This window comes from Erinaceus europaeus, chromosome 4, assembly GCF_950295315.1.
Source record: "Erinaceus europaeus chromosome 4, mEriEur2.1, whole genome shotgun sequence".
Lineage (NCBI taxonomy): Eukaryota > Metazoa > Chordata > Mammalia > Eulipotyphla > Erinaceidae > Erinaceus > Erinaceus europaeus.
Window position 1 is genome coordinate 90,395,400 of NC_080165.1, and position 14,374 is coordinate 90,409,773.

A 14,374-nucleotide genomic window follows, 5' to 3' on the forward strand; every position below is an offset into this window, starting at 1 on the left:
CCTCCCATGTCTGCCTGGGGCCTCCCAGCTGCTGCTCCGGCCTCTGAGGGGCAGTAGCAATGGAGACTCACAGTTGCATTTGGTGAGACTTAGCTGAATCCTCTCCTCCCTTCTGCAATCTTTTTGTTGGTAAAACAGACTGGAGGTGGCACCTCAACTGGCAAACTGCCAGACTGTTATCAGCTGCTTGGGAGTAGATATGGGCTTTAATCCCAGGAATCTCTCTGTATGGCTCTTCTCTGTCCACAAGCCACACGTGTTTGCAGTCACCAGCGATTTGGTGGCTTCCCAAAGTAGTTCTAGTCCTGTCTTGTTGTAGTCCCAGGTGATCTTTGATATTCCTAGTTGACCAGGAAGAGAAGAGGAGCGGAGAGAAATACAGCTGCTGCTACTCTGTAGCCCTGCCTCTGGAAGCGACCCTTGGAGTCTTCTTATTCTTCTTTTCCTTTTGACTAGGACAGAGGGAAGACAGAAAAGGTGAAAGAGAGACACCTACAGCACTTTCACTGCTAGTGAAACTTCCTCTGGAAGCAACCCTTGGAGTCTTTTTATTCTTCTTTTCCTTTTGACTAGGACAGAGGGAAGACAGAAAAGGTGAAAGAGAGATACCTACAGCACTTTCACTGCTAGTGAAACTTCCTACCTGTAGGTGGGGATTTAGGGATTGAACATGGGCCCTTATACATGGTAATGTGTGCACTCAACTAGGTGCTGCATCACCTGACCCCTCCCCCAGATGTTGAATTCTAAACCAAACATTTGCTGAAGATAAAGATGCAGTTAATGGTCTGTTTTTTCATTTTTATTTTTATTTATTATTGAGTAGAGACAGGGAATTCATGGGGAGGGGGATAGAGAGCAAGACAGAGACACCTGCAGCCCTGCCTCACCGCTGGTAAAGCTTCCCCCCTGCAGGTGAGGATGGTCTTTTTTTTTTTACAGAATTATTCATGATAATAGCATCCCTGTTGAGTTCTTACCAAGAATATAAACAAAGTCCAAAGAACTTGGAACTGCTATTTAAGGTTGCATTTGTTTTGAGAGGATTCTCAGGTGCTGGTTACAATACTGCCACTAAACTAGTATAACTTTGGGCCACTCAGATCACTTCTCTGCTTCCTTACTAAAAACATGGATTTGTATCAGGTGTAAGAATTACACAGTTGGAGATTGACATAGAAATGGTCAGAGCTGTGAAAATATCCACCTCCAGCTCTTGGCATTGTGTGACTTAGAAGTATCCCTCAGGTCCTGTGGTACAATTGAATTCCAGTATGTCTCTATTTCATTCCATTATTGCTTGGGAAGTAATAACCACAGAGCTCATCAAGCCATTATCACTAAAAGCAGAAAGCCCTTTTGGAATGGGGTTATCTTGTCACTTTGACATCTTGAGGTAAGTAGCTGATAAGGTCCTCTTTAGATGACATTATCATGCTTGTTTTTTTTTAAATTTATTTCTTTATTGGGGAATTAATGTTTTACATTCAACAGTAAATACAATAGTTTGCACATGCATAACATTCCCCAGTTTCCCATTTAACAATACAACCCCCACTATGTCATTTATCATCCTTCATGGACCTGTATTATCCCCACCCACCCACCCCAGAGTCTTTTACTTTGGTGTAATATGCCAATTCCATTTCAGGTTCTACTTGTGTTTTCTTTTCTGATCTTGTTTTTCAACTTCGGCCTGAGAGTGAGATCATCCCATATTCATCCTTCTGTTTCTGACTTATTTCACTCAACATGATTTTTTCAAGGTCCATCCAAGATCGGCTGAAAACGGTGAAGTCACCATTTTTTACAGTTGAGTAGTATTCCATTGTGTATATATACCACAACTTGCTCAGCCACTCATCTGTTGTTGGACACCTGGGTTTCTTCCAGATTTTGGCTATTACAAATTGTGCTGCCAAAAACATTATGTGTACACAGATCTTTTTGGATGGATGTGTTGGGTTCCTTAGGATATATCCCCAGGAGAGGAATTGCAGGATCATAGGGGAGGTCCATTTCTAGCCTTCTGAGAGTTCTCCAGACTGTTCTCCACAGAGGTTGGACCAATTTGCATTCCCACCAGCAGTGTAGGAGGGTTCCTTTGACCCCACACCCTCTCCAGCATTTGCTGTTGTTACCTTTTCTGATGTATGACATTCTCACAGGAGTGAAGTGATATCTCATTGTTGTCTTTATTTGCATTTCTCTGACAATGAGACTTGGAGTATTTTTTCATGTGTTTCTCAGCCTTTTGGATCTCTTCTGTGGTGAATATTCTGTCCAAGTACTCCCCCCATTTTTGGATGGGGTTGTTTGTTGTCTGGTTGTTGAGTCTGGCAAGCTCTTTATATATGTTGGTTATTAAACTCTTATCTGATGTATGGCATGTAAAGATCTTCTCCCATTCTGTGAGGGGTCTCTTGGTTTGGGTAGTGGTTTCTTTTGCTGTGAAGAAGCTTTTTAATTTGATGTAGTCCCATAGGTTTATACTTGCCTTAGTATTCTTTGTAATTGGATTCGTTTCATTGAAAATGTCTTTAAAATTTATGTGGAAGAGAGTTCTGCCAATATTTTCCTCTAAGTATTTGATAGTTTGTGGTCTAACATCCAAGTCCTTGATCCACTTGGAATTTACTTTTGTATTTGGTAAAATACAGTGATTCAGTTTCATTCTTCTGCATGTTTCAACCCATTGTTTCCAACACCATTTGTTGAAGAGACTCTGCTTTCCCAATTGAATAGTCTGGGCACCTTTGTCAAAGATTAGATGTCCATAGGTGTGGGGCCTCATTTCTGGGCTCTCAATTCTATTCCACTGGTCAGTGTGTCTATTCATGTTCCAGTACCAAGCAGTTTTGATGACAGCGGCCCTATAATACAGTTTGAGATCTGGGAGTGTGATGTCTCCTGTTCTGTTCTTTTTTCTCAAGATTGTTTTGGCAATTCTAGGTCTTTTCTGGTTCCAGATAAACATGTGTAGCATTTTTTCTATTCTCCTAAAAAATGTGCTTGGGATCTTGATGGGGATAGCATTAAATTTGTAGATGACTCTGGGTAATATATTCACTTTGATGATGTTAATTCTTCCAACCCATGAATGTGGAATATCTTTCCACTTCTTTGTGTCTTTTTCAACACTATGTTGAATAGTAATGGCGATAGTGGACAGCCCTGTCTAGTACCTGATCTGAGTGGAAATGCTTCCAGTTTTTCACCATTGAGTATGATGTTGGCTGTAGGTTTGCTATACATAGACTCCGCTATCTTCAGGAATTTTCCATCTATTCCCATTTTTTGTAGTGTTTTGATCATAAAGGGATGTTGTATTTTGTCAAAGGCTTTCTCTGCATCTATTGATATGACCATGTGGTTTTTGGTCAGTCTGGCTAGAGGTTTGTCGATTTTGTTTACTCTTTTGAAGAACCAACATTTACTTTCGTTGATCTTTTGTATGGTTTTCTTATTCTCAATGTTATTTATTTCTGCCCTAACTTTAGTGATTTCTGACCTTCTGGTTGCTTTAGGGTTCCTTTGTTGTTCTTCTTCTAGGTCTTTAAGATGTGCAATCAGGCTGTTTATTTGTGCTTTATCTTGTTTCCTAATGTGTGCTTGTATAGCTATGAACTTCCCTCTTAGGACTGCTTTAGCTGTGTCCCAAATATTTTGATAGCTTGTGTCTTCATTTTCATTGAACTCTCGAAACATTTTGATTTCTTCCTTGATTTCCTCTTTGACCCAGAAATTGTTAAGAAGTGTACTGTTGAGCTTCCACATTTTGGGACTGTTACTAATCTTTTGTTGATTGTTAAGTGTTAGTTTAATTCCACTGTGGTCTGAGAAGATGCTTGGGATGATTTCAATGCTCTTGAATTGGCTGATGCTGTCTTTGTGGCCTAACATATGGTCTATCCTTGAGAATGACCCATGTGGGTTTGAGTAAAATGTGTATTCCAGTTTCTTGGCATGAATGACTCTGAAAATGTCCAATAGTTATAGTTTATCTATCTCTTCATTTAGCTCCCTTTTGTCTTTATTGATTTTCTGCCTGGATGGTCTGTCAAGTTGAGAGAGTGGGGTGTTGAAGTCCCCTACTATGATTGTGTTACTGTTAATATATTGCTGTGGCTCTTTCAGTAGAAGTTTGATATATTTAGATGGCTTCTCATTGGGTACATAGATGTTAATAATTGTTAAGTCCTCTTGATTGATTGATCCTCTGAGCATCAAGTAGTGTCCATTCCTATCTTTTTTAATTTTATCTATTTTAAAGTCTATCATGTCAGATATGAGAATAGCTGTTCCTGTCCTTTTTTGTGAGCCATTGGCTTGTATGATAGTTTTCCATCCTTTCACTTTAAGTCTGTGTTTGTCTTGTTGAGTTAGGTGGGTTTCCTGTAGACAGCATATTATTGGGTTGTGTTTTCTGATCCATCTTCCTACTGTGTGTCTTTTAATAGGTGAATTCAGGCCATTGACATTTATTGATATCAAAGACTGAAGATATTTTAACGTCATTCTTGTAGAGTTTTAGAGTGTTTTAATATATGTCCTATTTGTGGTGGTCTGATTGTTTATAGGAGACCTTTTAGAACTTCTTTCAGGGCAGGCTTGGTGATAGTTGATTCCTTCAACTCTTGCTTGTCTGAGGTTTTCATGCCTCCATCTAGTCTGAATGACAGTCTAGCGGGATATAGTATTCTTGGATGAAAGCCTTTCTCATTGAGCACTCGATAGATATCTTGCCATTCTCTTCTGGCCTGTAGTGTTTGTATGGAGAAGTCTGCTGCTAATCTTATGGGTTTTCCTTTGTAGGTGACTCTTTGTTTTTCTCTTGCAGCCTTCAGGATCCTTTCTTTATCCTTATTCCTTTCCATTCTAAGTATGATATGTCTTGGTGTCTTTAGGTCTGGGTTAATTCTGTTTGGGACCCTCTGGGCTTCTTGAATCTTTTATGTCTTTGATGTTGTCTAGACTAGAGAAATTCTCAGCTATTATGGCCTGGAAAATGCTTTCTTCCTCTCCTTCTCTTTCTTCCTCTGGTATGCCAATAATGCGTATATTGTTTCTTTTGAAGTCATCCCATAGGACTCTCTTGTTGTTTTCAGCATCTATTAATCTCTTTTTGAGATCCTTATTTCCTTTTTAGTTGTCTCTAATTCATCCTCAATCTTGCTAATTCTGTCTTCAGCCTCATAGATTCTATTCTCTCTGCCCTCTACTGGTTTCTGGAATTCATCTATTTTGTTGCCCTGCTCTGATACTGCTTTAGCTTGTTCAGCTAGTTGCATTTTTAGCTCAGTGATTTCAGCTTTCAGCTCTCTAATAACCATGAGGTAATTAGTATTTTCTTCCATATTCTCATTTGTTGTTCCCATATTTCTGATTATAATTTTTCAAATTCTGTACTCACTCCTGTTAGTATTTCCTTAGCTAGTGTTTGGATGTTGAACTCGTTATTTTGTGCTTCACCCTCTGGAGCACTTTTAGCTGGGCTCTTGTCCTGGTTCGATTCTCCAATATTTCTTCTTGTTGTTTTAACCATTTTATATATTATGTTAAGAGTTCCCTTTATCAGTACTTTTCAAATTATTGATCACTATTGCCTGGATTGACTTGTGTCTAAGTAAGTTAATTAAAGGGTTCACAATGGCGGAAGTTAACAGTTGTTTCAATAGTATTTAAATCTCTGAGTTGGAGCTCAGTGGTTTAAAAGCCTCTTTTTTTTTCTTCCCTGTAGGCTATGGGAGTCTGAGGGCTTTTAAACTATCAGTAGGCTTCTTAGCTTAATCACTGACTCCTCACCAAGAGATAAAGCAGGGTGTAGCAGAGATAATCCAGTGGTTATGCAAAGAGACTTTCACAGCCCCTCAGCTATGTCACCGAGGTATAGATCTTCTCCTGAGTTTCCTGGTTAGATCTCTGTCCCTCCCTGGTGTCCCTCCCTGTCACTGCTCCAGATTCGGTGATTTACTGGGTTCCTGTGGTCATTCTAGTCCTGTCTTGTTTCGTTCCCGGGTGGTCTCCTTTGGTATTCCTAGTTGATCTGGGAGAGGAGAGGAGAGGAGAGGAGGGGAGGGGAGGGGAGGGGAGGGGAGGGGAGGGGAGGGGAGGGGAGGGGAGAGGAGAGGAGAGGAGAGGAGAGGAGAGGAGAGGAGAGGAGAGGAGAGGAGAGGAGAGGAAAGAAAGCGATCTGCTGCTCGTAGCTCCACCTCCCTATCATGCTTGTTCTTTATGTATTTTAATGACCTTGTTTCTTGAGATGCTTTGATAGTATTCCACAAAGTACCATGGAAAATGTTTATCATGCTAAAGGTTATATCTCATTTGTCATTAAATGTGGTGTTAGGTGAGGAAAGTCAATTTTCAGTGTTGGAAGTGATTTATTCACTTCATGAACTGCGTCATTCAGACCCAGCTGTGATACTCACCTAAATTTTCTTCTTTAAAAGAAACGATGTATGAAATCACCTTTGGCTTATTGAATTTGTCTCACAAGGAGAGAAGAAAGCTTCCAGCTAGACTTTAATTATAGCTCTTCACATGCTCCTGACCTAATTATAAAGTTTACTTTACTCCCAGGAAGGAGAAAGCACATATGGTCTGCAGCAGTGCTGTTTGTAACTTGGTTACATGGAAAAAGCCAGGTAGGGTAAATAATGTTCCCTATTGTTGCTCTAGGAGTAGTTGGTGCTATGTCAGCTTTGATAACTAGTGGCAAGCTCTTTCTTATGGCCTGTTTTCTTTTGAAGTGATCCCCAGAATCCTGTCCTTAACTTTGAGTATCTTGTCTTTGTCCAGCCCCTGTCCTTTTACCCTGTGGTGTCTATGTCCTGATGAATTTCCAGGGAACTCACCAACGCACCTTTTTTGAAAAAAACCATGTCTGAGCCTTGAAGGGAAATGGTGGATAAAGTGACTTTCATAGGTGTGTTGTCTCCTAAGATGTCCTCCTCTCAGGACTGTAAGGGAGGCCTCCCTTTGTTTTGAAAGCTGCTGAGGTCAAGTTAACACTTAGCCAGGGGACTAAGGGAAGAATACCCTACATTGACCCATTTTATGAAGGACTACTGACAGTTTTAGAAGACTTTTAACACTGAAGCTATGTCCTTTTGGCTTAAATTAATCTATCCTTCCTGAAGAAGCAAAGATATTCAAGAACTGAGCCCTCTGTCAGCCCAGTATAGCATATGATGAGCAATGGTTTTCCTCTTCTTTATATAATTCATGTGAATATTGTCACAATCCTCATTAAAATACTTTTCATTGTATTTCATTTTCTCCATTTGCAAAGCAGAAATAAATTTTTTTTCTGCAAATGAAACATAAGACTTGAATGGGAGGGGGCAAAAAGCAATACCATGCATTGTCATTAGTTTAACAAATATTTGTTCAGCACCTCTTACATACATATGCAAATACACATACATATGATCTGTTCTGTGAATGTAAGAGCAATAGTCACACCCAGAACTTAGGAAGGAGCTTAAAACTGATTCATAACAAAGGGCTTAAAGGGAACATATGAAAAATAGCTACAAGTCATAGTAGGATAAGCTTAGAAGACAACAAATTTCAGGCTGGAATGCAGGTAGGCATAGTCCAGAAAATAGAATTTTAATTGCATTTTGAAGGATGGATAGGATTTTAAGAGTTTGAATTGGGGGGACAGCTACATGGGTGCAGAGAGCATTGCAGTTCAATAGAATACAATAGTAGTCATTGTGCACACCCACCCTATGTGCTTCCTCAAGCCCACACCTGACACAAAGGCTTTGAAACTTGATTCTTAGAATTTCTGATAGAGCTTCATCAGCATGCTTGACTGGCCATGGCTTGAAAGAGTGGTACAAGACGTAAAAGATAATATGCCGAACCTAAGTCAGATAAGCACCACACATATTATTTCATAAATAGCTTTTGGCTACCCCTTAAAAGGGGAAAGTATTACTGTTATCCTATTTAAAAAATAACTACAACAATAAAACAACAAGGGCAACAAAAGGGAGTTCAGCTTCCATATTTTGGGACTATTGCTAATCTTTTGTTGATTCTTTTTTATATATTTATTTATTCCCTTTTGTTGCCCTTGTTTTATTGTTGTAGTTATTATTGATGTCGTTGTTGGATAGGACAGAGAGAAATGGAGAGAGGAGGGAAAGACAGAGGGGGAGAGAAAGATAGACACCGGCAGACCCGCTTCACTACCTCTGAGGTGACTCCCCTACAGGTGGGGAGCCTGGGGCTTGAACCAGGATCCTTACACCAGTCCTTGCTCTTTGTACCACCTGTGCTTAACCCACTGCACTACCGCCCGACTCCCTTGTTGTTTCTTAAGTGATAGTTTTATTCTACTGTGGTCTGAGCAGATGCTTTGGGTGATTTCAATGCTCTTGAATTTGCTGATGCTCTCTTTGTGGCCTAAAATATGGTCTGTTCTTAAGACAGACCCATGTGGACTTGAGTAGAATATGTATTCCAGTTTCTTGGGGTGAATGATTCTGAAAGTGTCTAGTAGTTCTAGTTTATCTATCTCCTCATTTAGCTCCCTCATGTCTTTATTGATGATTTTCTGCTTGGATGATCTATCAAGTTGAGAGATTGGGGTGTTGAAGTCCCCTACTATGACAGTGTTGCTGTTAATTTTGCTGTAGCTCTTTCAGTAGATGTTGAATGTATTTAGATGGCTTCTTATTGGGTGCATAATTGTTAAGTCCTCCTGATTGACTGGTCCTCTGAGCATTAAGTAATGTCCATCCCTATCTTTTAAAATTTTTTTAATTTTAGTCTATCATGTCAGATATGAGAATAGCTATTACTGCCCTTTTTTGTGGTCCCTTGACTTGTATGATGGTTTTCCATTCTTTCACTTTGAGTCTTGTGTTTGTCTTGTTGAGTTAGATGGGTTTCCTGTAGACAACATATTGTTGGGCTGTGTTTTCTGATCCATCTTCCTACTCTGTGCCTTTTAGTAGGTGAATTCAGGCCATTGACATTTATTGATATTATAGATTGAAGATATTTTAACGCCATTCTTGTAGATTTTTAGTGTTCTAATATATGGCCTATTTATGGTGGTCTGACTGTGTATAGGAGACTTTTCAGAACTTCTTTCAGGGCAGGCTTGGTGATAGTTGATTCTTTCTACTGTTGCTTGTCTGAGGTTTTTTATGCCTCCTTCTAGTCTGAATGACAGTCTAGCAGGATATAGTATTCTTGGTTGAAAGCCTTTCTCGTTGACCACTCGATAGATATCTTGCCATTCTCTTCTGGCCTGTAGTGTTGGTGTGGAGACATCTGCTGCTAATCTTATGGGTTTTCCTATGTAGGTGACTCTTTGTTTTTCTCTTGCAGCCTTCAGGATCCTTACTTTATCCTTCCTTTCCATTCTAAATATGTGTCTTGGTTTCTTTAAGTTGGGGTTAAATCTGTTTGGGACCCTCTGGGCTTCTTGAACCTTTATGTCTTTTATGTTTTCCAGACTAGATTAGTTCTCAGCTATTATGTCCTAAAGAATGCTTTCTTCTTCTCCCTCTCTTTCTTCCTCTGGTAAACCAATAATGTGCATATTATTTCTTTTTAAATCATCCCATGCTGGGAAATTGTGCAGATGCAGTCACAGCTGCCATGTTGTCCCCTCAGGGCATTGTCAATTCCCCGTGATAGTTGGAGTGCTTTGTTTACTCCTCCCCCTTCCCATCCCCCTCGAGAGCTATTATCCTATCCTGGAGTGCTTTGTTTACTCCTCCACCTTCCCATTATCCTATCTCTGAGTGCCTTGTTTCCTAGCCAATCACGTCCCAACTTTCTCCCATAAAAGCCCTTCTTCTTCCAACTCTTGCCCACTTTTCACCTCATTGATTAGACACAGAAAAGGGTGCTGTGTGAGGTGGCCATTTTTGCTAGCTCCACGTGGCCCGAACTGCTGCGCTGTCACCCAACTCTGAGATGTCCGTGCGAATAAAGAATTGTGTTCCCTCTCTGCTCCAGATCTTCTCTCTCTCTCCTCCTCGTCACAGCCGACAATCCCATAGGTCTCTGTTGTTGTTTTCAGTATGTCTTAATCTGAAATTTTTGAGATCTCTTACTTCATTTTTAGTTGTCTCTAATTTGACCTTGATCTTGCTAATTCTGTCTTCAGCCTCATTTATTCTATTCTCTCTCCCCTCTACTGTTTTCTGGAGTTTCTATTTTGTTACCCTCCCTGTTCTGATACTGTTTTACCTTGTTCAGCTAGTTGTGTTCTTAGCTCAGCTATTTCAGCTTTCAGCTCTCTAGTAACCTTGAGATAATTAGTGTTTTCTTCCAGAGTCTCATGTGTTGTTTCTGCATTTCTGATTATATCTCTTTCAAATTCTTTACTCACTCCTGTGATTATTTCCTTAGCTAGTGTTTGTATGTTGACCTCATTATTTTGTGTTTCACCCTTTGGGGGGCTTTTAGCTGGACTCTTGTCCTGGTTCATTTCTCCAATATTTCTTCTTGTTGGTTTAACCATTCTATATAGTATGTTATGTATGAGTCCCCTCTCAGTACTTTTCAAATTACTGATCACTCTTGCCTGAATTGACTTGTGTCTAAGTAAGGTACTTAAAGGGTTCACAGTTGTGGAAATTGACAGTTGTTTAAATATTATTATAACCCCTGAGTTGATGCACAGTAGCTTAAAAGCCTCTTTTGTTCTTTTTCTTTCCTGTAGGCTATGGGAGCCAGAGGGCTTTTAAACTATATAAATAGGCTTCTTAGCTTAATCCCTCACTCCTGACCAAGAAATAAAGCAGGGTGGGGGAGAGATAATACAGTGGTTATGCAAAGAGATTCTCACACCCCAAGGATCTAAAGCTGCAGGATCAATTCAGCTTCTCTGCCAAGCCAGGGAGCACTGCTGGTCCCTGTGAGTTTCTAAACAAGTCCTATTTTGTAGTCTGAGGGAATTATTCACTATGTTCTCACTAGACAAACAATGTGGAAAGTCTCCCACCACACAGCCCCGCCACTAGGCCACCGAGGTATAGATCTTCTCCAGAGTTTCTTGGTTAGTTCTCTGTTCCCTGATGTCAGCACAGGGCCTTTCCCCTGCTGCTCCAGCCTCTCAGGGCAATAGCAATGGAGACTCACAGTTGCATTTGGTGAGTCTTAGGGGAGTCCTCTCCTCCCTTCAGCAGTCTTTTTGTTGGTGAAACAGACTGGAGGTAGTGCCTCAACTGGTAAAACTGCCGGACTGTTACCAGCCACTTAATCTTTCCCTAGGCTCCTCTCTGTCCATGAGCCATGTGTATTTACACTCACCGGTGATTTGGTGGGTTCCTGAAGTCATTCTAGTCCTGCCTTGTTGTGGTCCCAGATGTCTTCTTTGGTATACCTAGTTGACCTGGGAGAAGAGAGGAGAGGAGAGAAACACAGCTGTTGCTGCTCTGTAGCCCCGACTCCAGAAGTTCTCTTTTTTTCTTTCTTTTTGTTTTTGTTTTTAAAGCACAGAGACATCGTTCTTTCTGCTAGAGTTAAGAGCCCCTCAGTCAAGACCCACTCTTGAGGTTGAAGTAGATGCAGGATTACAGGAGCCCCCAGAGCTCTCCCTTGCCTTTCCTCTCTCTCCCCTTACTGCACTCCCCCGCCAGGTAATCATTCATGAGACAGTCATCTGAATCTCTATACACAAATCACACCAGCCATTCTATCCTAAAATTTGCAAGAACATACAAACTCCAGGTGCCCCAGGACATCATAAACTAAAGTAGGAGCTAGAAAAACAGTGTGGATAAAGTTTTAGATTCATGAAAGGATAGAATTTCAGAAAACAAAAAGAGAGTCATATTTGAAAATTTTTTGACACTTTTGCACAAGGCTTTTATTATTTTAGGTAAATTTACTTTCATGAAAACTTGTAGTGTTGTTCTCAGTGTTCCTTTTGCAATAGTCCTGTAGAAATTTTAGCAGAATTTCAATTCGCTTTTTTTTAAAAAAAAAAAAGATTTTTATTTTATTTATTAATGAGATAGACGTAGAGAGAAAAAAAAGCAGACATCTTTCTGGTACATGTGCTGCTATAGATCAAACCCTGGACTACATGCTGGAGAGTCCAATGCTTTATCTACTGTGCCAACTCCCGGGCCACTTCAGTTCGCTTTTTATATTCCCCAGTCACAAGAAACAGTTCATTTCCTTTATAGGAGAGAAGGAAGGGCTGTAAAACACATTTTGCCAAGAGGGTGCTTCTCTCCTGAGATCAAGCGCAGTGCACCCTACCTGCCAACCAGTTCCACTTTTGGACATAGGCTCTAAACTTTGATTCTTGGGGCTTCTGATAGGTCTATATATGGTATGTTTAACTGACTATAACTTTAGAAGTTGGTAAAAGATCAAAGTTATTAGTCCATCCAAGAAATCACCTTGTGATTGCCTCTCTTTCAGGGATGGTATAGGTTGTATGTGCTGTGTGTTTTTTAGCCTTTAACGTAGAAATTGTTTTTTTTTGTTGTTTTTTTTTAAAAATAGAGCTTTTGGAGGTAATTTTATCTAACTTTATATAATGTATATATTAAACAACTTGTGCTTGCAGGAATTTGATTTGTAATGTTTTTTTTTGTTTTGTTTTTGCCTCCAGGGTTATTGCTGGGGCTTGGTGCCTGCACCATGAATCCACTGTGCCTGGAGGCTATTTTTTTCCATTTCGTTGCCCTTGTTTTATCATTGTTATGGTTATTTTATTGTTGTTGTTGTTAGATGGGACAGAAAAATGGAGAGAGGAGGGGAAGGAGAGAAAGATAAACATTCGCAGACCAGCTTCATCACTTGTGAGGCAACCCCCCTGCAGGTGAGGAGCTAGGGGCTCCAACCAGGATCCATCCTTTCGCCAACGGTGCTTGGGCTTAATTCACTGCACTACCACCCGACCCCCTGTAATATGTTCTAAGCCTAGATGAAAATGGCTGCCTTAGCAGCTCCGGTATTTATTCAGTGTCCTCTGTGATTCAGGGTGTTCTTCAACATTAAATGTTGCCTGCTCACATGTGCACTCTTAATCCTTCTGTTGCTCTTTGATTAGAAAATATGCTTTAATTTATAGGGTTTTTTTTTTCCTGTGTAAAAGGTTTTACAGAAAGGAAAATAACAAAAAAGGAATTTAATAGAAGAAACACCAGATACTCATAAATGCCGTGGTTACACCCACTGTGGCACGTATTTCTGAGGTCAGGATTAGTTAAGTTTAACAATGTGCCTTCAAACCTTTGTCCTCACCTGATATTCCCTGAGGGAAGAATCTTTGCTTTCTCACACAGCTTACCTCTGTTCAAGGATAGGTGGGTGTAGCAGGAGGCTCTTGGATTCTGGTGTCTCAGTTACATCTTCCTCACTGCTAGCTGACAGTTCCTTAGCAGAAGTTTAGCTTCATGGGATTAGTGCTTCTCACTTGACAGTGAGGAAGAATTATCTTAACCGCTTTGTGAAAAACAACCTCAAGATTCTAGTTTAATGGTCTAGGATGTGGCCAAACATTAGTGATGTTTGAAAGCTTCCTGGTCCTACTGCCCAGCACCAATGGGATCTACAGATTTAAGTCAGAGAGACTCAGACTTGAATTGTCTCAAAGTCACCTACAAAGCAACCACTTATCACACTTTTGAGTGACCCACAAAGAAATTTCTGACTCCATAGGTCTAGGGTGGAGCTCAAGAGTTTCAGTTTCTGACAAATTCCTGGGTGGTGCTGTCTTGTCATCTCAAAGAGTTAAATCCAGGACTCTGAGATCACCGCCCCCCCCCCCCCCCCCAGAGTTTTGATTCTCAAAGTCTGGGGTGAGCTCAGGAATTTGCACATGATAAGTTTCCATGGTATGTTTGTATAGTTAAACTGGGGAACACATTCTGAGAACCTTTAGAGTGAGAACACACTCAGCCAAACTGAGATTCCTGTGACCAATTCCTTGTACTGTGTAACTAGATATGATAGGTCATAGGCAGACCGCCACAAGGTTAATTCCATCCCATGACATCTGGTCACCCTAGATTTAAGGCAGAAGCAGTGAGCTATTATTTCCATGGGCAGAGAGTAGCATGGAAATTTGTGGCAGTGTGGATATGCATCCGGTGGTCAGAGTAAACTTTCCCTCTAGATGGATGGAGTCCATTTTGTATAGGTCAGGTGTCCTTGTCTGCAAATGAGGAAACTGAAGCCCCCACATTGAGCTGGGAATACTGCAAGTCTAGAACCTAGTGTCCCTCTGACATTACTGTGAGTGAATGGGCATAGTCTTCTTAGTTTGCAGAGGTCTGATTCATGTGTTTAGTAGGAGATGACAGAGCAGCGAGAAACCATGAAGATGATGAGATCAGGGCTGCATTATTTCTAGGTTTATAGCAGTGGTTCTCAAGAG

The 14,374-nt window shown here is 40.5% G+C and overlaps 1 protein-coding gene across 3 annotated transcripts in view; it reads left to right on the forward strand.

Annotated features, from left to right (window-relative positions):
* ELOVL5 (ELOVL fatty acid elongase 5) overlaps positions 1–14,374 on the forward strand; it is a 102,730-nt gene that overhangs the window by 76,643 nt on the left and 11,713 nt on the right. The gene's annotated exons all lie outside the window — the stretch shown is intronic.